Source organism: Passer domesticus, chromosome 6 (genome assembly GCF_036417665.1).
Source record: "Passer domesticus isolate bPasDom1 chromosome 6, bPasDom1.hap1, whole genome shotgun sequence".
Taxonomy (NCBI): Eukaryota; Metazoa; Chordata; class Aves; order Passeriformes; family Passeridae; genus Passer; species Passer domesticus.
This window is the reverse complement of record NC_087479.1, coordinates 39,222,790-39,247,604: the sequence shown is the minus strand read 5'-3', so window position 1 is coordinate 39,247,604 and position 24,815 is coordinate 39,222,790. Positions and strand designations below refer to the sequence as shown.

At 38.2% G+C, this 24,815-nt stretch overlaps 1 protein-coding gene and 1 long non-coding RNA gene across 2 annotated transcripts in view; one reads left to right on the top strand and one right to left on the bottom strand.

The window, feature by feature from the left end:
* Positions 1–24,815, bottom strand: part of CSTPP1 (centriolar satellite-associated tubulin polyglutamylase complex regulator 1) — a 79,305-nt gene that overhangs the window by 17,963 nt on the left and 36,527 nt on the right. The window lies entirely within an intron of this gene.
* LOC135302131 (uncharacterized) lies at positions 1,844–7,136 on the top strand. Its single transcript, XR_010363830.1, has 3 exons — positions 1,844–1,891; positions 3,271–3,493; positions 6,059–7,136. It is a non-coding gene; the product is annotated as an uncharacterized LOC135302131 (long non-coding RNA).

The window sequence follows — 24,815 nt, the reverse complement described above, 5'->3', positions numbered from 1 at the left end:
AAAAGTGAAATTAATTACAGTTTCAATCTTTGGGCAAATGGTCCATTTAGACTAGAAACTGCCCATAAAGTTGAAGTGGTGCAGAGAAGTTCCTGCTCTAAAGAAACACTTTGTTTCTAATGCCTGGGGAAATGGCACCAAATTATTCAGTGAAGCACACAGGCAGACCTTTTTAGGCTGTAACACAACTCAGCCTGTAGACACCCCAGGCGCCTGACCAACAAATCATACCAATTTTTCAGACTATAGTTGGGTACCTTTTATACAGGAAGTGGGATCACCACAGACCTTAGGAGGTATCTTCAGTTTGCTGTGATCACTGTTTTCCTATGCCCTACAGCAAGGTCAGTGAAGACCATGCAGAAAATTACATTTGCCCATGTACCACATTGTCTGCCAAGAGCTGCTGGGAATAAACAAGGGCAGTTTTGGTGTATGACCACGTTGCTCCTTCCTGTCTCCAGGCCACAGCTGAGTAAATAGAGTTCAATGTTGCATGATGAAGAAAGAAAGAAAAGAAGGAAGGTACCAGTCAGAATGAGTGAAAACTGGAATCCACAACTGCCACTTTGGTTGCTACCACAAATTACTGCATCTCAAGTTCCAGTAACAAATGAAGCAAATCATGGAGTGTTTAAATCTGACCCCACAGCACAGGGCAGTGAGATATACACACTCTACCATGCCCTTGCAGTGGAACAAACTTGCTCATAACCATATGCTTAAGCATGGAGATTGCAGTCTCCATGTTAATCACGTTCATTTACAGCTGAACTAACACTTCACTCTTCTACTAAAAAAGAGCCAATAACAAATTCCAAAATAATTTTAAAACTAAGAAGGAGCTTAACAGGAAATACTTTGACCATTCAGCAAAATTTTTGCTCTACTAGACTTCAAATTCTTCCCTAGCTTGTACTGCTACTGAGACCATGCCACTAGCAAAATCCCCTTTCCTACAGATTGGATTGTCCTGTGAGTAGTTTATTGTCTTGTAGTGCCTGAGGCAGACTGTTTCTCATGTTGCAGAGATATAGAGGAAAAAGAATTTTGTCCATGTGGTACAGTCTAAGGAGGTACCATTTTCTGGATAAAAATGGCCTACCTTGAGAAACATGGAGACAGCTGCTTTGTACTTCCCTGGCTTTTAAAGCACATATTAAAGCTGTTCTGGTTTGTATGTGGCTAACAGATGGAACACAAGCTGGAGTGATGCAAACTCCAGGAATACTAAATGATGTGTTAATGCTGCTGCCAGTGTTGTGTGTGAAGTGTAGACACACCTGAATTATCTTAAAACCAGTTATCTTCCACAGTGACAGCAGCCTAGACATAGAAGCCTGTGGCTCAGTGAAGGCTGTAAAATCTACCCAGGAAGCCAATAAATATTTAGGACTTAGCCTGAATTGCAGTGATTGCTGCTGTATCTAGGCTGCTTTCAACACAAGAAGTAGCTATCTACAACGTTGTCACAACATTGTGACAGCTATAAAAATGCCCAAAGCAGTAGGAGAAAACTTACTGCAGCTGGTGTATGAAATCTGCCCCAGAAAGTCACATTATTAGCTTCCCAGAAACACAAGGATTGCCTTGATGAATATACATTAAAGTTCCCTATTCCTACAATTTTTTATGTACAACCAGTATCCAAGCAGACTGGAGCCCTGAGCAATGTAGCTGCCCCCTTTAAGTTATGGTAGGACACACAGTTTCCACAGGTTGTTTTTCTACCACAGTCATGAAGTCATTCAAGAGTCATAAAGGCATAGAGCTGTAAATCAGTCTCCTGCAAATATAACACAAAACAGCCTAATTTTTTTTTCTTTTTTATTTTTTTTTTCCCAGAGTTAGAAGAGTCTTTGCTGGCCTTTAGCTCTTTAGAGTTTCTGGTGTAAGTACCACATATTTAGGATTCTCTCTATATCCATGAAGGATTGCAACCTTGTAGAAAACAACAAAAAACCCAAAAGCCCCCCAAAATAAAAGTCTACGTGTTCTCATGTTGCCTACATTTTGTAAAATGTTGTACAATTTTACAAAAAAATTAACATAAACATGAGCACTGATAATACTGCAACTTCACAAGTATCATCTGGGCAGTGGGCTAAACCCTGTACATGCCTTGTTCACAGGATACCGATGTCCTAATTTCCTCCATGCTAGTAACAATCAAAAAGCCAAGAATTCTAGGGAAATTAATCCTTGGATAGGACTGAGCATATTCATGTAAGACATGTACAGCAGGATTCATTTTGCTCTTGAAGTGTACAGACAGTTTCTACAATCATTAAATCATAGTCCAAAGAGTGTAGGAAAATCAGACGAAAACTGAGAGAGACCCACTTGTTACTTCTAAGCAATAGGAAAATGCTCTAAAAGCCAAAGACTGATGCCTGGTCAGATAAAAAACAATTTATTTTTAAAGGAAGATTTTCTAGTGAATAGTTTAAAGAGGACAATGGTAAAATTTGTACCATGGATCAACATAAAAACCTGTTCCTTACATGGAGCCTTAGGCATAAGTAGCTTTTAATACTGTGTCTTTGTACCAAGGTCTGGCTCAATCTCATTATATACTAGCATATATTATTTCTATATTCTATACATTTTATAAATTACTAGCATGTATTTTCTCATTTTAACAACTGGATGCATTAACTCTGTCTTCTTGATGATGAAGTTCAGTGTGCACCTAAGCCAACCTAAACTTTTACTCCTGCTGAAAGGGACAGGCTCACTCCTCTTTCTCCTTTCCCATCACTTGCTGGTGGCCACATGGCTCTGAACCACCCCTCATGCCAGCTCTGCCACTCAGCAGGACTCTTGCCGAGAAAATTCAACTTTTCCCCTGGGCTAGTGAATTACACTGGCTCTCAGAAATATGTGATGAAAGCTCAAAGCTCATGCAAAGCAAGCTGTGGAACAGCACAGCCAGGTGCACGGAAGAGGGAAGGAGGTGCATAAGGACAGCAGATTCACTCCTCCTCAGCAGAGAAAAACTGTTAGATAGGCTTAAGTAGTTCCCTGCTTAAGACGTTTTGATTCTTAAAGTCCAAGATGTATGCAAGGCAATGTCCTAAGATTAGTGATCCTCCTAATCAAAAGCAGATTCAGCTTTACCTGCTGTACTTGCACCCTGCCTGCTGTGATTGTTTGTGAACACTCTGGTATCAGACACATTTAAGACAGAACTTTTTGCATCCTTACTAAACAGCAGGCAGATGAACTCAGCTTACTCACAAACCTACTCTTTCCACTGATACTGTTTAGGTCCTCCCATATGGGTGCTCAGGAAAACACCCCAGAAGCCTTTGTATCTGACATGACATGACAGCAGAAGCAGGCAGGGTAACTGAAGAATGCACAGAATAACTACAGTCTGGCTCAGATAGAGAGGTACCTTCAGCAACTGGCTGCACTCTGGATTGCCTCTCCTAACCTGTGAGAATATGAGCAAGATCCTGCCAGACATAAGGGAAGGGAGCTGCTGCAGGTGAGCAATCTTCACAAACAACATGTTTTGCACTCTATAAAAGGCACATGACTGCAAACAGCAGACTTAGGTGACTCCTGTTGACAACAGATAAAACCAGCCAGTTTATGATGTGAAAAAAACAAAGAATTAAAGAGATTTAGTGAGATTTGCCTGGAACAACCTATGTCTGACTCAGGACGAATATAGTGGAGAGCTAAGCAGACTGACCTAAAAAGATTTGTTGGGGGAGTGCTGCAAGAGAGAACAAGGAGAGAGGATTAGCATTGTGATTGAGCAGAAAGCCAGTTTTTAAGTACTTGGGTGAGAAGGAAAAGATTCAGCTGCAGCTGATATGAAGAATGAAGCCATTTGTACTGGAGGTAGCCCAGACTGTTCATATGAACTGAGAAATGGGTCCATTATGGGCAAAGCTTGTAGCGCCCTACTTTGAGCAAGCTAAAGGTTTTTAAAAGAGTTAAATCTTCTAGATGGTGTGATTGATTTCCTGCACTTTGATCTTGAGCCCTTTTATCAATAAACCGCTTGCCAGATTAACAAAAACAGAAAATGAATTTATACAGAACTGCTCCAGTTCTATCCCCAGAATCCAGATTCTTTCTGTTTATACAAATGTTAATCATCCTCTAGTCTCTTTAAAATGCCCCATAATTACCCTTTAGTATGAAGTGTTTCATGTGGCAGCATTACTTCAGCTTTGAGTGAATGCTACTCAGGGCACCACGAGCTGTGCCAAAGGTACAGTCCAAGGCTATCATTTGGCGTGCTTATGTGGCTAACATGGCACATCCACAAACTGAAAAATTCAAACTTTCATTAGAAACATAGAGAAAGTTTTCAGCCCTCATGGCTGTAGAAAAAACATTCCAATACTGAAAGAGTTTAATTGATACAGTGTGATGTTCCTGAACCCACAAAAAATCTGAAACTTGACTGAAGTTTGATCTTTTCCCTTTAGGAACCTAAACACTATACCTAATGCAACACTAAAGACAATGTTAACTCTTTAATTTCTTGTTTTAACTCTGCAATGGGACTCTGAATGTAGTTTGGGCTTAAAGAATTCAGAGTTCCTAAAGTGCAAGAACAGCAAACAATAAGAAAGGAGAAGCAGCCACAACTTCTGGCAATATTTCCAGAAGCAGAAAAAGAAGATAGAGGATGACAAACAAAAGAGTCTGGTTTAAATTTTCCAGTACATAGTCGAATACAGGAACCAGATGGTGACTTAAATGGACACCCAATTTTCTCCATGCAATGTTCTTTAACATTTACAAAGATAAATCTATGCATATTCTAAAGCACATATAATCCTAAAGATATGCTCAGCTCATTGAGTATGATCTCTGATGACATTTAGCTTTCTCTAAAGGACAGAGGCCTAGTTCTGTGGACTACAGTATGAGAATGTATCATGTTGCAGAGACATAGCAAACCCAGACCAAAACAACACAAGACAGATAAATAGCTTTTAAGACAGCTAAACTAGAAAACTAGAAGTAAGGTATCATTTCAGAGTGAAAGTAACTTATAACTGAAATGCCATAACATTTGAGATTTTTTGTATGTGTCCACCACCAAATTATTTTTTTCCTTCCACTCTAATGTTACTAAAGACATAACTAGCAGATCTCCCCAGCTACAGGTGATTTAGCCTGCTTTTATCTTATTCAACAGCTGACTTTTCCTCACTTTGAGAAGTTTTCAGTCACTTGTGTAGAAAATAATCAATCCAATGCCAGAGCTAATTGGTCTTGTAAACAATAAGGAGAAAACACTCCTGTTGAAGTTCTGGCCATCTGGGGGGCAGACTGCTCAACCACTTGAAACAGGACCCACAGCACTCTTAATAGTGAAGTACGGGAATGCCAGCAACACTTCACTGAAGGGGACCATCAACATTTCCCCAAGCTCTTAAACAGCAGCAGTAATCTTTAGACAAGATGTGGATCAGCCTCTACTCAAGAAAACAAGTTGTCATTAAGCTTAAGATCTTCAAAACAACTGAAGAATTCATGGCTACACATCACGAGATGGGCAGAGTAAATGGGCAGGTGGTATGCAGCTGTATTTCATTCAATGCAGGACCTTACATATCCTCCCTCGGATATGTACTAGGACTAGTGACAATATGGCCAGTCTTCAATTAGTGCTTGGTATTTCCTTTCTGCTTTGGGAGCCCCAAGAAATATAGTTAGCTGGCAGACAGCTCATCTGTGTCATGCACAGAGGGTCAGGGAGCAGAAGAAAGCTATGACATTGACCTAAAAGAAAGAGGAGGCAGAGTTTGTGTGTCCAAGGAGGACACACAACGAATTGTGGAAATGCTGAAGATTGCTGTAGCAATGTAAGATCAAAGATTTCCTTGATTTCCAGCTTCTTTCTAGACAACTTTTCCAGAAAACATCAGTGAAAGGTTCCAATGAACCAGTTCTGGTAGAATCAGGTATTTTCAAATATGTGTTCATATGGTACAAGGTGGCATGTAAAAGCATGAGGTGCAACAGTCAACAATTTTCTCAAACAATGAATAAAATAGAAATGTTTTGGACTTTTCTCTTTTAGTGACTTCTTTGGAAGAAGCATTCAAAGAACAGTGCAGCTGCTACAAGCACCCAATGGAAGAGAGACAAATAACTTCAGCATAATTTGTATCATGACTAGGGATAGCCTTGTGCATCTTCCTGACCCTGCTCCACATCAACTCGTAGCTAATCCACTGCAAAGTTTTGAACAGTTAACTGCACCTACACCAAGAGTTGCCATCACAGCAGGCACTCTGACACTGCTTCTCTGAAACACATCCATCATGAGCCCAGCCGTGAAGGAGACAAGCTCAGGCATGAGAAGAATGGAGCACTGCACATGCCACCAAGGGTGACACCAGTGTGCAACTACACAAAGCAGTCAACTCACTGTGGTTGAAACTCAAGAACCTGTGATCCACTAAGTACTGAGAGATCTAGAACAACTTTCTCTGTGCACTTGTGTTCACCTGGAACCATTTGACTACCTGACATAAACATGCTTCTTCCAAGAACTGAAAGCCACCAGCAGGCCTGGCCATTCTTTCACTTTACTGCCCAGTATATTTACTAGAGGTTTACACACAGGCTATGCAGTATAATCCCAAGTACCCAGACTGTGGGCTAGTTTTCTCCAATTTACTTTCACAAATTACAGTGCCTAAAACAACAGTCTGAAAGGAAAGGGCATTGTTTTTAGGAGCCTCCAAGTCAACAGCTGAAGTCTCTATTCATAAGTATGGTATCTGGACCTGTGCTTGGGCAGTGTTGTTCAGTCATGTAAAATGCTCTTAAACACACAATATTGAGTCTCTTTTATGAGTGTGAAAACTTAAAAAGAAAATGAACCTCAAACAAAGCACATCTATAAGACCACTGGCTGGAGAAAGGTAATCTGGTTAATGACAAGACTGAAGAAGTCATCATTAGTTATTTAGAAGGAAATGCAGTGGAGCATGTAAACTTCACAGAGAATACTTGGAGCCCATTACAATATCAATGAGCTAGATTAATGATTGTAAATGACCACCACTACAGAACTGGTCTGAATACAGAACAGAATGAATGCACTAAGAGAAACCTGAAACAAGGCATCCAACTGCCCCTTTGAAGGGTATGCTTTTGGCTAAGGTTCTGTAATGTCCCTTGATTTTAACTCTTACAATACTCTAGTGAGTTGTGTGTTAAAAAAAGTTGTTTTTTTAAGATTGAAAAAAGAGAGAATGTTATTTTTCTCTGCATTTCACATGGAGAAATATGTATTTAATAAAAATTTAACACAGATATTAATTTCTGGAAAATGAAACAAATAATTTTCTTTTTTTTATGTTTCTTTAAGAAAGTTCTAAACTTTTCCATTAATCCTGAAAGTTTTTTTATGGACATAATGCATCTTTGTCAAAGTTTAACTTAAATGCCACCTATTTTACAGCTAAATAAACTTCCTTGGACCATGTACCATGAACCACAAGTTAAGAATATTTTTCTGAAAGAAAGTTCAGGAAAATGTCTTAAATATTCAAGCATTATGCCCTAACACTGATGCTATGCATATATTATGGTAATCAGAGAAGTGTAAGAAACTAGACAAAAGAGCAAGTTGTTGCAGAAAAAGGACACTTTCTTGTTCTTGTACAGCGCTTTCTAGAGGGGAATAAAAGGCCATCTACTAGAGACAAGTGTAGAGATGAATCCATACTGTAATCCTGGCTTGTTAAACTGAAAACAGAATTCAGCTGTGTAATCTTTTCCAGCCTCATAAGGAGGTCAGACTCTTCAAGATCTTTGTAAGGATCTTTATAGCAGGAGCAATAAAAAGGAATATCACTTAACTGATTAGTCGTGGGATGATAACTTAGCATAGTGAGCAAATGATTTTTACTAGATATTATACGCAAGTGATTTCTCCTAAAGGAAACATGATCAGTTTTCTGTAGGATCCTGGATGGACTGCTGCTGTGATGCAGGCTACTAAGAAGACAACAACAACAACAACAACAACAAACCAAAAAAAAAAAAAAAAGAGAGAAACAAAACACCATCTCTAAAAGATGTAGAACTGACCTTATGTGGAACAGAAGATGGCAGGAGTACTAAAACCCCACAGTTACTGCTGCCTAACCTATTAATAGCAACAGGCAGTGAGATGGGCCATCCACAGTAAGTAACACAGTATTAAGCTCTACTAACAGCTGGGGCCTCAGCTACATTGCTCTAACACAACTGTACTCTGTGGTTTCACTTACATTTTTTCATCTCTCATGCAACAATATCCTGACTGTTCAGCAAAAAAACCATCATGGAAATGCAAGTATGGTAAACCCTCAGAGGAAGAGTGAGATGAAAGCTGCTCTTTAAGCATCTCCAGCCATTGAAGACTTAGAACACACATGTTCCTTTTGTTTCCTGCAATATCTGCCCTTTTTTTCCCATTCGATCTTAAGACTTATGGAGCAAGTCTGAAAATCAGATGGCACAAATCGTACAGCAATATAGCTGTAAGAAGCACTTAAATAGAATGTATTTCAGCATGTGTTCTTGACTCAAAGGAAATGTGCTGCATCTTTCAAAGCAAAGCTTGAAAGCTGAGGTCCTATTCGCTCCCTGCAATTAGAAATATTTCTTAATACTGCCCTGATGGGAAAAAAATTGCTTCCTGGTGTTTCTGGCAAAAGAACTCTGTCTCAATTCACTGCATCAGATGTAGCTGTATTTTAGTAGTACTTTATGTGAAGTGGATGGTAAAAAGGGGGATTCTATACTAATGCATTAATTCGTACTCCTCTCACTTTCATGCCACATTTAAAGGTAACATCCATCCTTTCAGTTGTCTTTCACATGAGTTATCTTCTGTCTGGATCTGTTTCAGGCTTTGCTGTGCCAAGTCCCTGCCTACATGCAGTACTAAGGGCTCCAAAACTAGTAGGGCTGGCTCTTAAGAGATTCAAGATTAAATTAAATTATTAACACATAAGGAATCCAAAAGGAAAGCAAAAAATACCCCATCTCTAAAAATCCTTAGAGATGTTCAGCAGACAAATACAAGAGACAGCTCCTCATTTATTAGAAAAATAAAGTGACTCTTTGGATTGAAGAACATGGGTCCATGTGCCAAAACAAGACTTAACTGATCCTGGAATTGGAAACAGGAAGAATAGAGGCCTTTAGGATTCCTGTTTGTAGGCAACAAACAATGATGAAGTTCAAGGTTTCTAAATTATCTCCACTAAATGGGATATGTTTGGAAAGCCACTTTGCATGACATGTTTATCAAGGGACAAAACAAATCTTCCCACTATTTACTTTTGTGCTTTCCTTTTCGGAGGATGTTTTCTGGGGTTTGGTAAAGAACAAACAGATGAGTGCCACAAAGGGAAATAGACTGAGAGCCTTTATGTGTACATCTCATTTTCACTTGCAGCTTTGTATACACAGCTGTGACCAGAACAGACTTTTGCTGAATGAGGGACACACAGTTCTGCAGCCACTGCCACAGCAAAAGGAAGATGATCATTACTTACTAGTTAAGGTTTGAAATAACAAATCAGTGAATTATTTGGAAATTTAATTAGCTTTTCTTTAAGTTCCTTTTCTTTTTGAACTGCTGTCTGTATCACTCTAAAGTCTTTCCATGAATACAGTGTGGATTTGAAAGCTTCCCGAGTTAGATTAGATTCTAATTTCAATGTCTGAGTAAAAAATGTTATTCTAGATGTTAAAAAGAAAGCACTATTATACCTATTAGGAAACAAAAAGAAAACCATCCAACTGCTAGAAATGTCTTGTATAGCAGGAATATGTGGAGATGGAGGAGTAAATTTGTTTCTGCAGTAATGTGCCTTCAGAGGCAAAATAGGAATAGGGACAGAAGAGTTTTGACTAGATAAAGTAAGTATAACATATTCTTCTTCTTTTCAGTCTTTTAGCATTTCTTGGTGTGAATACTACTGGTCACCAACATAAGATTAATGATAATGATATATCACCAAACAGTGATGTCTGATTCAAAAGTGCCCAAAAGCTATAAGAAAAAAAAATTGAATTAAGGAGTAAATTTAAGCAGGCAAAATAGTATCTAGAGTGTTTAAGCAGAAAGATAAAAAGTATTTATTATATTTGTCACAGATGAAACACATAGCTGCACATAGGATATTTGGGATCCAGTCACGTTTTCTCCCCTACACAGGAACACAGGAGAAGAATATAGTGGTCTAATTATTCATGTTTAGGCATTTTATAACAGGTTAAAAGTTGATATGTAACATTATAAATAGGGATCTGCAATTCTTTTACAAACTTGGCTATCATGGCCTACCAGCATTGAAGGGAATAGAAAACATGGCATGAATGAGCACTGTAGAGAATTGAAAAGTTATAAAAGGACGAAAATTGGTACTATCCCCAGTGTCTATAGCAGTTACAAGACACTAGTACATTCACAGGCTTTAGCTAGAAAAGCCACTTCACTTTTCTATGCAGGGATTGAAAACAAACAAACCAATCCTAAAAAAAACAAAGTACTGGCACTCTCAACTCCTCAAAAAGCTAGAAATCCCTTGGAGAAAGAAAATGGTTACCTGACAGGGAAAACCCAGTGATCTGTGATACAAATATTAACTAACATAGCAAAGTGAAATAAGCAAGTGGTGGAGAAATTCTTTATGATCCTCAGGTGGAAGATGACAGTTTACCTTATAAACAAGCCTACATAATGTTCGCTTTCAACACTATTCTCTAGGGAGACTTGGAGAACCTAGCACTGGTATCTCAAAAAGAATGTACATTTCAGTCACACCAACTAAGGATACTGATTTAGGAAAAGGGACTGCAGAATCAGGAACGCAGCAGACAACAAGAAAAATCATAATTACTTCATCCTGCATCAGGTCTGACACTGAAGAAGAATAGCTGGTATTACACAAGGAAAGGTCAGAGGTCCAGCCAGCCTGGTAACTGTGACACTGCTTATTTCCCACTGTGCACCCGGCCATACCTGTGTGTTGCACACAGTAGAAGCCTTGCCATTTCATAAGACGATGGATGTAGTGCTGTCTTGCTCTGAACATTCGCTAGAGCTGAAGTAGAACAATAAAGCAAAGAAACTTGTTTCCTCCTATTTACTTAAGAGAGGCACAATCACCTTCTCTACTCTTAAATTATGTCCCCCAGACTTTTGACTTTGAAAGCAGGAGGCCATAGGTCAGAGAGATTCTGCTGTCACAGAATGAAAAAGGAATTAGAGTACCTAATGTGTTCAGAAACCCAGAGATACACTGCTGCCTGTTCAGTACAAAACATCCACAGGACAGAGTCATACATTTAAGTCAGCTACCCAACACTAGCTACATCCTTCCATTATGGGTCTGGACTCAAAATGCTGAAAATTTTCTTCATTAATTTTGCTGGGTAGATTATTGCTGAAAGCCCAAATTAAGCATTATTGCTAAACTGAACGGATGAGAAACAAATGAACTGAATAATCAATGAAGAGATTTAAAAGCACAGCAAAGCAGACAGACACTAGTGTTCTGAAAAAAAACCTCTGTTATTAAACTGGTTAGTATTTAAATTTTTAAAATTTAAGGACATACATGTTTCTATTTCTAGGGTTTTCCTTGTCTGTTCCAAGATCATCCTGTGAAATTGGAGCCCAACATTAGCTGTACAGAAGGAAGGTCTTTAAGTGATAGTACATGATACCACATTTAACAGTGTTCCTGTGCCAATCTGCATAATGAGTGGGGGATGAAAAGCAATAGTTTTTCTTCATGTACAGCTCAGTGAGGACAGTTCCAAGCCTGCCACACAAAACTGCTTTAATAATGCAATCCAGTGCCTTTGATTTGAGGATCACGGAAAAGAATAAACAACCTATTAATCTAAATTTTCTCGTTTGCCTGAAAGTACAAAGCAGCAATGAACAAACCTCTTGGCTACATTAAGTGTACTGAAATGCAAAACTGCTTCTTTTCTCACCCTACAGTTACTCAGGAAAAAGAAGGGTAGAGAAGAGGGGAAGAAGAGAATAGGCAAGGCAAGCAGAAATGGTTTTAATATACACTGCTCAGTTAAAACACAGGGCACAACAAATTCTGAAGGAGGGCTTTCAAGTATTGCCACACAAAGACACTTTAATACAAGTGGATATGTTCAGAAGATGAGTGCTAGAGATAGCACTACTTAGTAAGGAGAAAGAATCCTCAGGCTAACCAGCTCTGAATTGAGCTGGTACTGTCAAGACTAAGGAACCACTGGTAATAGCCTGAACAATGTTTTCAGTGGTTTTATTTGTTTTGGGAAGCTTCAATACAAAATACAGGTGAACACCTTGATTAATGTTAGTCTCCTGACTGTCTGCAGTGCTGTGTTTTGCTCTGTTATTCTAATGCACTTCCAGTCAGCAGAGGTGCTTTCATTATCCATCCACTAATTTTAACATCTGAAACAGAATTATTCTAGAAACACTGTCAGTCTGACTCAGTCTGAGTCTACCGTGCTCAAGCACTGAGTGTGGTTGGAGGATATGTTTAGGCACTTGGCTAAGCAGTTTTGGCAAACATTCTTGGTTCCCCTAGAGCCTTTTTCACAGTTTGAGAAGGGCAGAGATATATTAAAGTTGCTTGTCAAAGCAACTTCATTACATCTATGGTCTGAATAAAACATGCATAGTTTTGTTCAAACTCTTTTCTGTATGTATAGCAAATTGTAATGTACATCAGAGAGTTAAGAAAAAGAATAAAGCTACTTCATTGGCTATAGTACCAGTGAGCTTTTGGAAAAAATAGAAAAAATATTCTGACAACTTTGGGATGAAGAGAAGAACAATAAACTGAAAAAATGCCAGGACGTATACCATAGAAGATTTAATATCTGTATATCTGTCAGTCAAGCATCCATAATACTTTTTATATGGAAAGTTCAGGAAAACACTAGAAATACCTTCAACCAGGATGTTTTCAGTAAAATGTTATGTGAGCCAATAAACGAGTCATCTTTGTGCTTTGACTCCCACTCTTCCACATGCAGTTAAAGCCAGATGAGACAAATTTAACAAGCTGTTGCTAGCTTATGCTACAATTGTAAACAAGAGATCTCAAATTACATATAAATTGTTTTCTGGGGAAGAGAAGTTCAATGGTGTTAAGAGCAGGTCTGGCCTAGCAGGCCCTTTATAACACCATCAGACAAAGCTGTAATATAAACATAGATTTTATACAGGGTCTTCTACTGCAAAGGGAAGTCTTATTCTCCCTTACATTTCATTCCCATCCTCTCCATTATTCCAGCACAGCTGCCTATGCATCCTCATTACAATCAGGACAAATACTAATGAAACTGAAATTTCTTTTTTACAGGTTATTTTTTGTTTCGATCAGCTCTGCACTGTCTTCACCACACAGCCAACTGCACTCTCACAAAGAAAGGGAAGAAAATCAGTAGAGAGGTAGGCAAGGACTACTCCTCTCACCAGTGCCAACCCAACAGTCTTTATCTGGCCACAGACTCAGTTGTCTTCCTTGGGCAGAAGCAGTTTCCTTGCAAGTCACCTGGCAGCACAGCTGGCCACAGGACTGCCAGGTAAACTCTTTTCTCCACTGTCTGAAAGCAATGCATCACCTTCCCCAGAATGCAATCCACAAAATGTCCCTACCACCAAAAGCACACAAAAGAGTGACAGACAATGCTTTAAAAATTATAGTATATTGACTGAAATCCATGAAAATGACTGAAATCCATAATATTTCTGTTAAAAAAAAATAAGTCAGTGCCAGTTCAAAAGCAGGAAATTAATCTCCTGGAGAGTAAGCTTAACTATCTCCTGCATCACACAATTCTAAATCATTAAGGAAATAGCTTATGGTTATTAAAGCTAGAGCATTAAAGGGATAAATCATTCTGAATTTATCTACTGAAACATCTCTTACAAGAGTAAAATCTCAAACTAAAGTTAGTGAATAAGTGTCAGGCGCCTCCAATTATATCCTCCAGTAGCCACTGTGCGAAGAAATTTAAGGTCATTTAATTAAGGACAAATGAATCTTTAACCAGTCACTTTAGCACTCAGCAGTGGTGTATAAGCCTCTATTTTGTACCATCAGAGACTGCATTTATTTAAGAACACTGGAACATCCCTTGCTCTGGGCAATAAAGTCATTAGTGCAGCTAGTTCCACCCCCTCTTATGCGTTTATGTATTTGACTTGGAAAGGTGCATCTTCTTCAAAAGTGCCATGTTTGCCTTAAGGTATTCCAGACAAGTCAATTTTTTTACTAGTAATGGGAGTACATACCCTTTTGAAGTTTTGGAGTTTGTTGGTTTGGGTGGATTTTTTTTCAAGAGTTACTCATGACTATCGAGTGGTTGAAAGTGTGATAATTAATTTTGAAATTACCAGATGAGATTTCTCTGCAAAGAGTGGGTTATTAATAGCTAAAAAGAGTTCAAAATTCTGAAAATCCACCCACAGTTGAACTGACGTGCCAACATAAGGCTTATTTTGCCTTTGCTGTCAGCTTCTATCATTTAGAAGACTTATTATTCAGCTTTTTAAATGGCAAACATCATTACAGCAAACCACTCTGACTTGAGTAAACTGAAAAACCTGCTTTAGGATCTTCACAGTTTTAAAAAATCTATCTTTCCACTCAATAGAATAAAATAAAGATGAGCAGAGATAAATCCATTTACAGAAAATAACCCTTTTAGAAACTTTATGGCATTGCCTAAGCACTGAATTTTTCATCTTATGTTACAAATTCCTGTATCTGAAACTGAAATTTTCCCCTGTTTACTCCTTCAGGTGTTTTGGAAGTCATGCAAATAATAGAACAAGGTTTTGTCCGAGCTGTTACCTGATTTTATGAAGAAGTTATAAAATGAACGAAGAAGAAATACCTGCTATGGAATTTGTTCAGCACATAAAATACGTGCCAGTACATGGAGTAAGAAGGCTGTTGGTATTCACCAATTATTTCAGTAATATGTCCTTATTTATCTCAAAAAAAAACCCTTAAGGAAAAGCCCTTTGAAGACATGACAGTAATAAAACATTGTAAATGTCAAAAAATGCTAAAATCAGGAATGTGCAGAAAACTACCTCAAGTCTGTATAAATGATATCAACACTTCCTCCATTATGCAAACACTATTTTGAAGCATTATTATATTACAGATTTTCTCCTAGTTTCTTCATAATATTTATTATTCTTACATACTTCTTATCAATTTCATTGTCACAGTGCTGTCAAACATCTTTATTGACACATTTTTGTATTATACTTTACTTGGATAAAATATCACACATTTCCTTGTGAGGGGAAGAGGAGGGGCAGGCACTGATCTCTTCTCTGTGCTGACCAGAGACAGGATCCATGAGAATGGCCTAAAGTTTTGTTAGGGGAGGTTTGGGTTGGATATTAGGAAAAGGTTCTTCACCCAGAGGGTGGTTGGGCAGTGGAACAGGCTCCCAGGGAAGTGGTCACAGCACCAGCCTGATGGAGTTCTAGAGTTGTTTGGGCACATAGTGTGACTCTGGGGCTGATCCTGTGCCGGGCCAGGATTTGGGCTCAATGATCCTTATGTGTCTTTTCCAACTCACCATATTCTGTGATTTATTCCTTTCCAAAAGGTGCACAACCTACCCAAGTGGGAGAGATTAAGTTCTCTGCCAAACATTGACAATATTTTAACTACCTTTCTGATATATTACAAGTGGAAGATTCAAGTAAAATTAATCTAATATTAGCATAAATATCTTTCATAGATTCCTAAGCAGCAAAAAAATAAATAAAACAATGTCAAAAAAAAGCATCTGACAGCAGAAAATAATACTGAGAAGCCAGGAACTTGCAGAAAACTGGGAAGAGAAACAAAATGAAACTGGTAAAAAAAAAGTCAGGGGAAAAAAGAGAAAGATAATAATATGCATATCAGAAGAAAACTGTATTAATGATAGTCCTCTTGACATTTTGCTATATGGGGGGATAAAAGCAGTGTTCAGAAAAAGCATGTGCTGTATTTAATCTGATACATATCATCCTTCTTTTTCTGCAGAATCCAAAACATTTTCCATTCCAATGATAATTTGCGAGGATGTCAGTAGTGGAGTGGTACTTAACATATTAAAAAATTAAAAGCAGATGTTCATAATTTCAGTGAGAATTTTCAAGAGGGTTGGCTGACAAGCTCTCAGCACTACTGAGAAGTGATTTTCAAAGCCTGAAACACCTGGGAAAATTTACAGGACTAGAAAAAAGCTGAAGTTACTTCAGCACTTAAAAATTCTAAGACTGGGGCTTACTCTGAGTGAAGGGCCGACCCAACAAGAGCACACAGTATACTGATGAGAGCAAGGATGGGGTCAAAATACCACTTAAAGTATTGCCACCAGTTGAGATAACCTGGGTATCTGTACCATGGCTACCCTGATAGCACTTCCAAACAAAACAGTCAAACAGGAAATACTGCATTTTATCAGTAAATAACTGATAGCTATGAAACATGAAGAAAGGTTTCTTGGCAAATTAAGCAATCTTTCAAAGGGAAGACAAGTCTAAGTGTAAAAAAGCATCAAAAACCAGTTAGGTTTTCTGAGATATTACCCTTCATACAAACAACTCTGTGATTAAAAATTTTGAATTACTCAAAACAACAGCTAACTACATTAACTGTTACATCTCAAAATAAGGATGAGGCATCATTACTTAGAAGATGTACTTCTCTTGGGATCCCCAAGAATACCTCCTCAGTATTACATTTTAAAGAACTTTTTCAAATAATGGCCTAGAAGAGAAAAATAATTACATGTAACATTTGTGAGCCATATACAAACTGAGGAAACTAAACATTTTAAAGGAGTGAGTAGTAACATGGCGAAACCTCATGGGCATAGTCAGGTCACATGTAGCTTAGAGCCTCATACATGAAACACTCTACACAGAAGCAAAGCATGCAGAGGACTCCACCTGCATACATAGTTAACAACAAAGACAGGTGAAAATGGTGGTCACCAGAAATGCTCAGAAAAATGCAGTTAGGAGAATAATACGCTCCTGAGATGAGAAAACACAGCAATGTCAAGTAGAGAGACTCAGTTACCAGCACTTGACCAATCTGAAACATCTACAACTTTGGAATGATGGTTGAATTGAAAAGGAGTCAGAAGTGCTGCGGGAATGATCATGTGCTTACAAAACATGCCTCACAGAGAGAGGCTCAAAATGATAACTTACTTACCTTGTCAAAAGCAAGAATAAGGAATTGACTTTAACATATGATTAAAACACTTAAAACCCCTTAATTTTCATAAAGTAAAAAAAAAAAAAATTCAGGTGAAGATAATCACACTATTAAAAGACTGCCACAAGTTGAGATTGCAGTAGCGTACTCAGGAATCTGCTTTTACAGGCACCCAAAGAGATGTTTCAGTTCAAAATCAAGTAAGTCTTAGTAAATTCTGACCTCCAACAAAACACACAAGTTACCAATAAACAACCTTCCTCCCCTGTCAGGACAATTTCTCACCTGGCCCTCCAATCTTCACAAGCAACTGTACTCTCAGCAGTAGCAGTGTGGGGTGCACACAAGGCCACCCTACTGCATGTCTGCAGAACAACTACACAAGGCTCAGCCTCCCTGAGGAAGGTGTCTGAGAGCAGGCAGTTTGCAGAAGCCCTCCTTCCCATGAAAACCCAGTACTTCATGGGCACCGGGCTGCAGGCCAGCCTAATTGCTCTGGCAGCACCGGCAGCTGACTGCTTCCTCCTGCTATTTTTCCCAGGGGCCCTTCGGCCCCTTCAGGCTCACATGACTTAATCAAACCTGAATGCCCTTCTGGAAGATATGCAAATTATTTTTCAGTCAGACAAAAGTGTTTTGGCTCAATACTGGTGTTACTAAGTGAAGTTTAATGATGTGCTATACAGGTCAAACTTCATGGCCCACTGGCACTTTCTGGCTATAAACACAACAAGTGTATTACACTCTAAAGGAGGTTTTAAGGCAAAATATTAATATATTCAGTACATTACCTAATTAGACAAGGCTAACTATCAGTACAGGGCAATGTGACCTGTATTTTAAGGCCAGGTTTGTCAATTACGGGATTTTTGCACTCAGAAACTGTTGGCAGTTTGAGTTCAGCCATGGGTGCAGAGTACCACACTCTGCACTCCACCTCCCTGTGACCTCGCACTGGCACATTTCAATGTGCTGTGCTGGGAGAAAACTAACTCAAGCAGCAGAAGTACTGAATAGTTTGCTGCCAGTTTAGCATGCTGAGACAGATCAGCACAAGATGGAACAAGTGCTGGAGCTGCCATGAGAAGGATGCAAGAAGGCAGTACCTCACTAGCCAGCAATTAGATCAGGTTATGCTGACATGGTACTGCAGATTTAATTAAGGCATTAGTAAAGTCTCAAATGCATTCAATTCTGAGCAGACAACATCTTCAGTTTCCAATTTATCTTAGGCATATGACCAGAATAGGTCACTTTTTCCTGTCTAGCTCTTACCGCAAGAAACTGAATCACTGGGATATCTTAAATGCTGAGCCTTTTCCCAGTGCAAAGTAGAATAAACCAACTATAAATGTTTCATAGCCACATGAAGCATGGCGGTTTGGTTTTAAAGCCATTTTAAAAAATGACTGTGAAGAACGAAAAATTACATTGCTTCCAAGGTAATGAAAGGACAATTTCTAAAAGAACAGGTTTCAACTTGCAAGTATTCCTGGGCAACCCATTTGCACTGTGGGGTGGAACATACAGTCCTGTGTATTTCCTTTATTTATATTAAAGATATATTGTGGGATCATAACATGCATTACTGACAACAACACTTAACTGAATATTGGACAACTCTACAGGACACACACATGTACTTTCTTGGTTCTCTTTCACCTGGTAAGATCAACTGAAAAAAAAACAAGGACACTAGAGGCAATGCTAAGATAAGGACAGAATCAGTTGTTCTTGTTACAATAAGGCTGCTGGGATAAAGTGCCAAGCATTTAACTGGGTACAGGAATAAGTTCTTTATGAACAATAATGGTATCTCTACCTTATCCAGTCAGCTGCATGTCCTTGTATACATTACTAGAATTAATACTACACAGAACTCAAAATAATTTGTTGTTTATTTACAATTACCCCTCTCACATGCTAATGAGTGACACCAGCTCTTCAGAGAGAGAATTTGCTTTTCTTGCCAATCCATCTTTGGCAGACTCTGCCCTCAAAATAGAAGATTTCAGGGAGGGACTGAAGCAAATGAGAGGGAATGCACAGGAGGATAGTATGATATGAGAAGAATGCTTGCAATTTTATGTGGAGAAAACCCAGCTGCCAGTTTTTCAGATGTTTGAACTCACACAGAGATAATCTGCTGTTTCATCAACAAAAGGTATATGCTTTGATACTCAGTGTCCAGGGAACAGGTGCTCCTCTGTGCCCTAACCTGCTTATGCACTTCTAATCAAAAATGGCTGCATTAACAAATAATGCAATACATCATGATTCATCCCACTCCCTAAAAACATCTCTATTACAACACCATCACCTCCATGTTAGACAAAGCCTATAGAGACAACATAGTTACTGGGCAGCTTCTTCAAACTCACCTGTGACTCAGGTAAAACATTGTGGAATTGGGACTTTTCAACAAGCAAAAATTTTAAATCATTTGGAACTTTGAAACTCCTTCAAATCCAGTGAATTAATTTGCCTTTCTTTTATTGTCTTGCAAGCTCCTGTCATGGTGTTTGTGGCCCTTCCCAAATCACTTGATGCTACTTGGAAGCAAGGGGATTGCATGCAGTAGTTTTATCAGAATTTGTCTATTCAGTGAATCTAAAGCCTGCAACAATGTGCATGCACAAAGCAATTGAACTATCACAATGTTTATTGGTCCCTAGATGTTTTCTGGCTCTCAGGCATAGAAGTCACATGCTAAAACTGTAGAAAATAACCAAGGGATATTTTGTAGAGGTACCATCCAGACCTAAAACTACAGAATAGAGTATCCCTCCAGGTTCTCACCTGTACCTTCATGTATCTGGAAAAAAAATTATATAGTTACACATGCAGAAATGGGAGAACAAATTCTGCAACAATTTTCAAATATATTAACACTAGTAGAATTTGAAGTAGTTCACTTAAAGCTGAAATTGAATTATATAAAAAGTCACCCAATTGATTCCCAGATCATCCCACTGAGATAATCCAATGTCAAGATTTCAGAGAAATCCAGTTATGAAAGTGATCTGAGTTAAAAATAAGCTTTAAAAAATGCAGTACAAGTAGTGAAATGATAGAAGAACACTGTACTGAGTATATCTGGAGAATTCCCCGGTTAACAAAGGGAAAATACATTCTTGTGCAGAAAAATTAGCAGCCTACATGCTGCTCTGCCTGCATTCAAGTCCCAAGAAGTTCTGCATTGCATTTCCAATTACATCAGATGGGAGTCAGTCTCAGAGGCTTAATTGAAGGTATATTCTGTGAGATGTTTTCATTAACAATTCTTTCTCAGTGTGGTCACTTTTGCTTATTTGCTTTTGTTTCCCCTCAAAATCATCAAAGAACACATATAAAATGCTATCTTTTTCTTTAAGACTCAAGGATAATTGTGGCAGTCATATTTTTGGAAAAAATCCCTTCGCCCAGGATTTCTCTCCTGGGAAGCTGAGAAGCCTCAGAGAAAAAGGAAAACAGTATTATCTCATTTGCTTCTCCTGTGTTTTGCTGCTTTAGAATGTGGTTGGAGATTGTTTATCCAACACGTGATTTTTTCATTGGTTTCATATGAATTGTTTGGACTTATTGGCCAATCAGGGTCAAGCTGTGTTGGACTCTGGAGAGAGAGTCACAAGTTTCTGTACAATCTTTTAGCTTTCTGTAAGTATCCTTTTGTATTCTTTAGTATAGTATTCTTTAATATAATACAGATCATAAAATAATAAATTAGCCTTCTATGAACATGGAGTCAGATTCATCATTCCTTCCTCTGGAAACACTGCAAATACAATAGATAATAATATCTGTCAAATCTGCATTTACCTTGAAACCATTTTAAGTTCAAAGTTATCTGAACAAGGTTCTTGAAGAACAGAAAAGTCACTTCTGGATACCTCAATAACTGAAAACTGCAGTATTTTGAAGAAAGCTCTATTCATATTTTCTTTAAATCATCTCTTCTGCAGTGGTACAATCTTTTTTTTTTTCTGTATTTATTTATTTTTGCTTGTATTTCCTCAAAAAGCTACTATACTCTGAAAACAAGATTTTAGAATAACTTCTGGCTATAACTTGAACAATCATGTTCTAGGTTGTGATAAATATGTTTGATAACACAGTTAACTCCTTAAGGATTCAGGCTCCTCTACAATGACCACCACACTCCAGTTTCAAAATGAATACTACTGTGTAACTTTAGGAGTTACATAAATTCCTTTTGCTATGTTTCCTGTAAAAGATCTTAAAAGACAAATAATTTTTTAAGGTGAGTTAACTTAGTAGCAAGCAAATATCCATTGTTTTGAGGCTGTTTAAAATATTATATTAACTTAACACTTAAGCTTCTTCTAAATATACCTTAGAGCCATTGTTTAGAACTGACATAACAGTGAGGTCTCTGCCCTACAGAGTAGTCATAAGTGAGTGAAAAGTAAAATCCTTCTCTACCTGTATCTCTGTTACATAAAAAATGCTCACAAAAAGAAAAGGTAATCAAGACACATTTGCTTGTTGACTCTTTCCTAATCTGAATTTTTACTTTTTTTATATGTTTGTACCAATGAGAAACAAACAAACATCCACAAATTAAGTACTGGATGTATTTGACCAACACTTAATTTTTTATTCAACATTTACCGAATGCTCAAACACAAAGAGAGTAAGAAAAGGCAAAGGAGCAAATGTTAACAGTTGGGGGCTAAGGAGAATGGTACACCTCACACTCTTCTGAAACTGTTCCAGGTCTGAAAGATTTCAAGATGATTCTGTACATTGTCTGTGACAATCCTGTGCAACCAAACCACAACAAAAAGGGCCGCTGCTTTCATATTTACTCTCTGCAGGTTTGGTTAGTTTTCACATGAATAGATATAACTCTTGAAATCCAGTTCTATCTGTTATAAAGCCTTTCCTGCCTTCCTCCAGAATTGATTTTAATATCATCCTAGGAATGGTTAAAAGACAGGAAAATTCCCATAGGAAAAAACTTTGAGTCTGAACTGGGGGATGGGGGGGCAGAAAGAAGAGAAGAAAGACTGATACTAAAGGCTTTTTTATGTTAAAGTTTTTACATTTCAAATGCTTAGAATGTTTTACTCACTCTTTTTTCTGTATTCAAAAAAGAGTTACCTTATTTTAATGGAAAGAAGCTGCAAGTTTACATGCATTTGTCTAAAATTAGCTAATTATCACTAACAAGAAAGTAAAAGTTTCTTAAGGCCTTGATTCTGTCCAATTTGATCTATACAGATAGCTAAATACTCTCAGTTTTACCAATTCAGCCAACACTTGTATGTCCAAAGATTACTTAATCCAACAGGTGTAACTCCAGGCTATAAATAGAAAAATAAAGGTACAGTAAGATTAAGAGATTTGCCAAAGATACAGATTAATAGGATTAGGATGCAGGAGTTGCCAGTTTGAATTTCCTTGCTTATCCCATATTTGCTCCAGCAATCTAAGTACAACAAGGACAGCAGAGAGCAGAGGTAAATGCTGATATCTTCTACTTGGCACCAAGAAAAGAAAGTTAAAACCCCTATTCGGTATCAGCTGTCTGACTAGAAATTGCCTTTACACACATCCAAAGCATGCCTATTATCAGAAATAATGTTTTGAGTACACAAGAATAATTCAATTTATTTTAAATCAGACCTGGCAAAACAAAGCTCCAGGCTCTATGTGTGTATAGGGATGTTCCAGATACATCCCTATGGATATTCCATATTTCTAACAGAGAAAGACAAAAGAAATTACAAACAAAGCTTTCAGTAGCTGTATTATTTCTTTAAAAACTGCTTCCCTTAGTAACCCTGTTTATTTGCTGCATCTGTGTATTGGATTAGAGTGGCAAGGTTTTGGTAGTGGGTGAGGATTGCAGGGCAGGTTTGTGTGAGAAGTTTTAAGAAGCTTCACCCCCAGGTGTGACAGAGCCAATGCCAGCTCAAACCAAGATCAACATATCACTGGCCAAGGCTGAGCCAGTCAGTGACCATGGTAGTGCCTCTGGGATAACATATTTAAGAAGGGGTAAAAAACCCCAAACTGCAGAGCTGCAGCTGGACAGAGAAGTGAGATTGTGTGAGAGAAACAGCTCTCACACAATGGTCAGTGCACAAGGAGGGGCAGGAGGTGCTCCAGACACCAGAGCAGAAATACCCCTGTAGCTCTGGTGGGGCATGGAGGTACGGAGTGAGGTTGAGCCTAGGAAGAAAGGAGGGTTTGCTGGAAGGTATTTTTAAGATCTGGTTTTCTCTTTATCCTCCTCTTGATTTCATTGGTAATAAATTCAATTAATTTCCACAAATTGTGTCAGTTTTGCCCATGACAGTAACTGGTGAGTGATCTCTCCCCATGCTCATCTTGACTTGCAAGCCTTTAGTTATATTTTTCTCTTGATTCTTCAGCCAAGGAGGGGAAGTGAGAAAGCAGCCTTGGTGGGTACTTAGCATCCATTAGGGTCAACCCAACACAATCTCCTAAAGCTAGCAATATTTACTTACCAAGAAACAGATAAAGAGCACTTTACTATACTTTTTTTCTTTAATATTAGTTCTGCAAAATATCTTATCTGGGGTCCAAAGGAAATACTTAAGGAGATTACAAATTTGATTTTGGCTGATTTGTTTCTTAACTCCTCTGGTCTAGTAAGATTTAATACAATATTCACTTCCCTTTGCTTGCTTAGGGGATACTTTAGATACAAAAACTGGGGAAGATTTATAAGGGACAAAAAGCATCATGGAATAAAATGTTTTCTAAAATATATTCATGAGCTTTATTCATGATTCTTTATTCAAGAATAGTGAGTGCCAGAATAAATGAACACAGCATCATTAGAAAGGCACATTTTTTTACGGGTTTGATGTACTGATCTAGAAAACAGAAAATGTTTGAAATGCAGAGTGAAATGTAATTTTTATGTTGCCTCTACTCAAGCTTCGAACTTTGAGCCTCAATGAAAAGGCTGTTCTACCTAAACTCCTAGTGTAAACAACAGGAGAAGGATAGTGACCAGAAGATTCAAAACTACCTTATGGATCAGACACTGTCTGCTGACTGCCAAAGAAATGCATTAGATTTCAAGTTTGGGCATCAAGGACAGGACAAGACATGATGGACACAACCTGCAACAAAAGACAAGCTCCAGCGGGTATTCTTTAGTTTTGGCTTTAGCTACACCATGCACATACTCAACTTTCCCATGGAGCAGCCTCTTCAGAGCAAATGCCAAAATCCCACTTTGCTGGGTTTGAGACCCAGAGTTCAGCTTTTAAGCCTGTTTTTCCAGATAAATAGCAATACATGACACAGGCACATCAGGTTCTAAGCTTTGTTGTTTTACTCTTTAAATGAAAGAACTCAGAAGATGGTCTTTCACAGAACAGAAGTGTTTAAGAAATCTTTCACTAGACACTGTGCACGACTTGCCTAGTAGACTGGACCTAAGGGGAAAGAACTGTCTGCTATTTTATAAGGTGGTCGGTCCCTTGAAGGACAACATACATGCTCGAACAAGACTCTACTAGCTAGTACTTTGAAGCTAAGCAAAAACAACAAAAGACT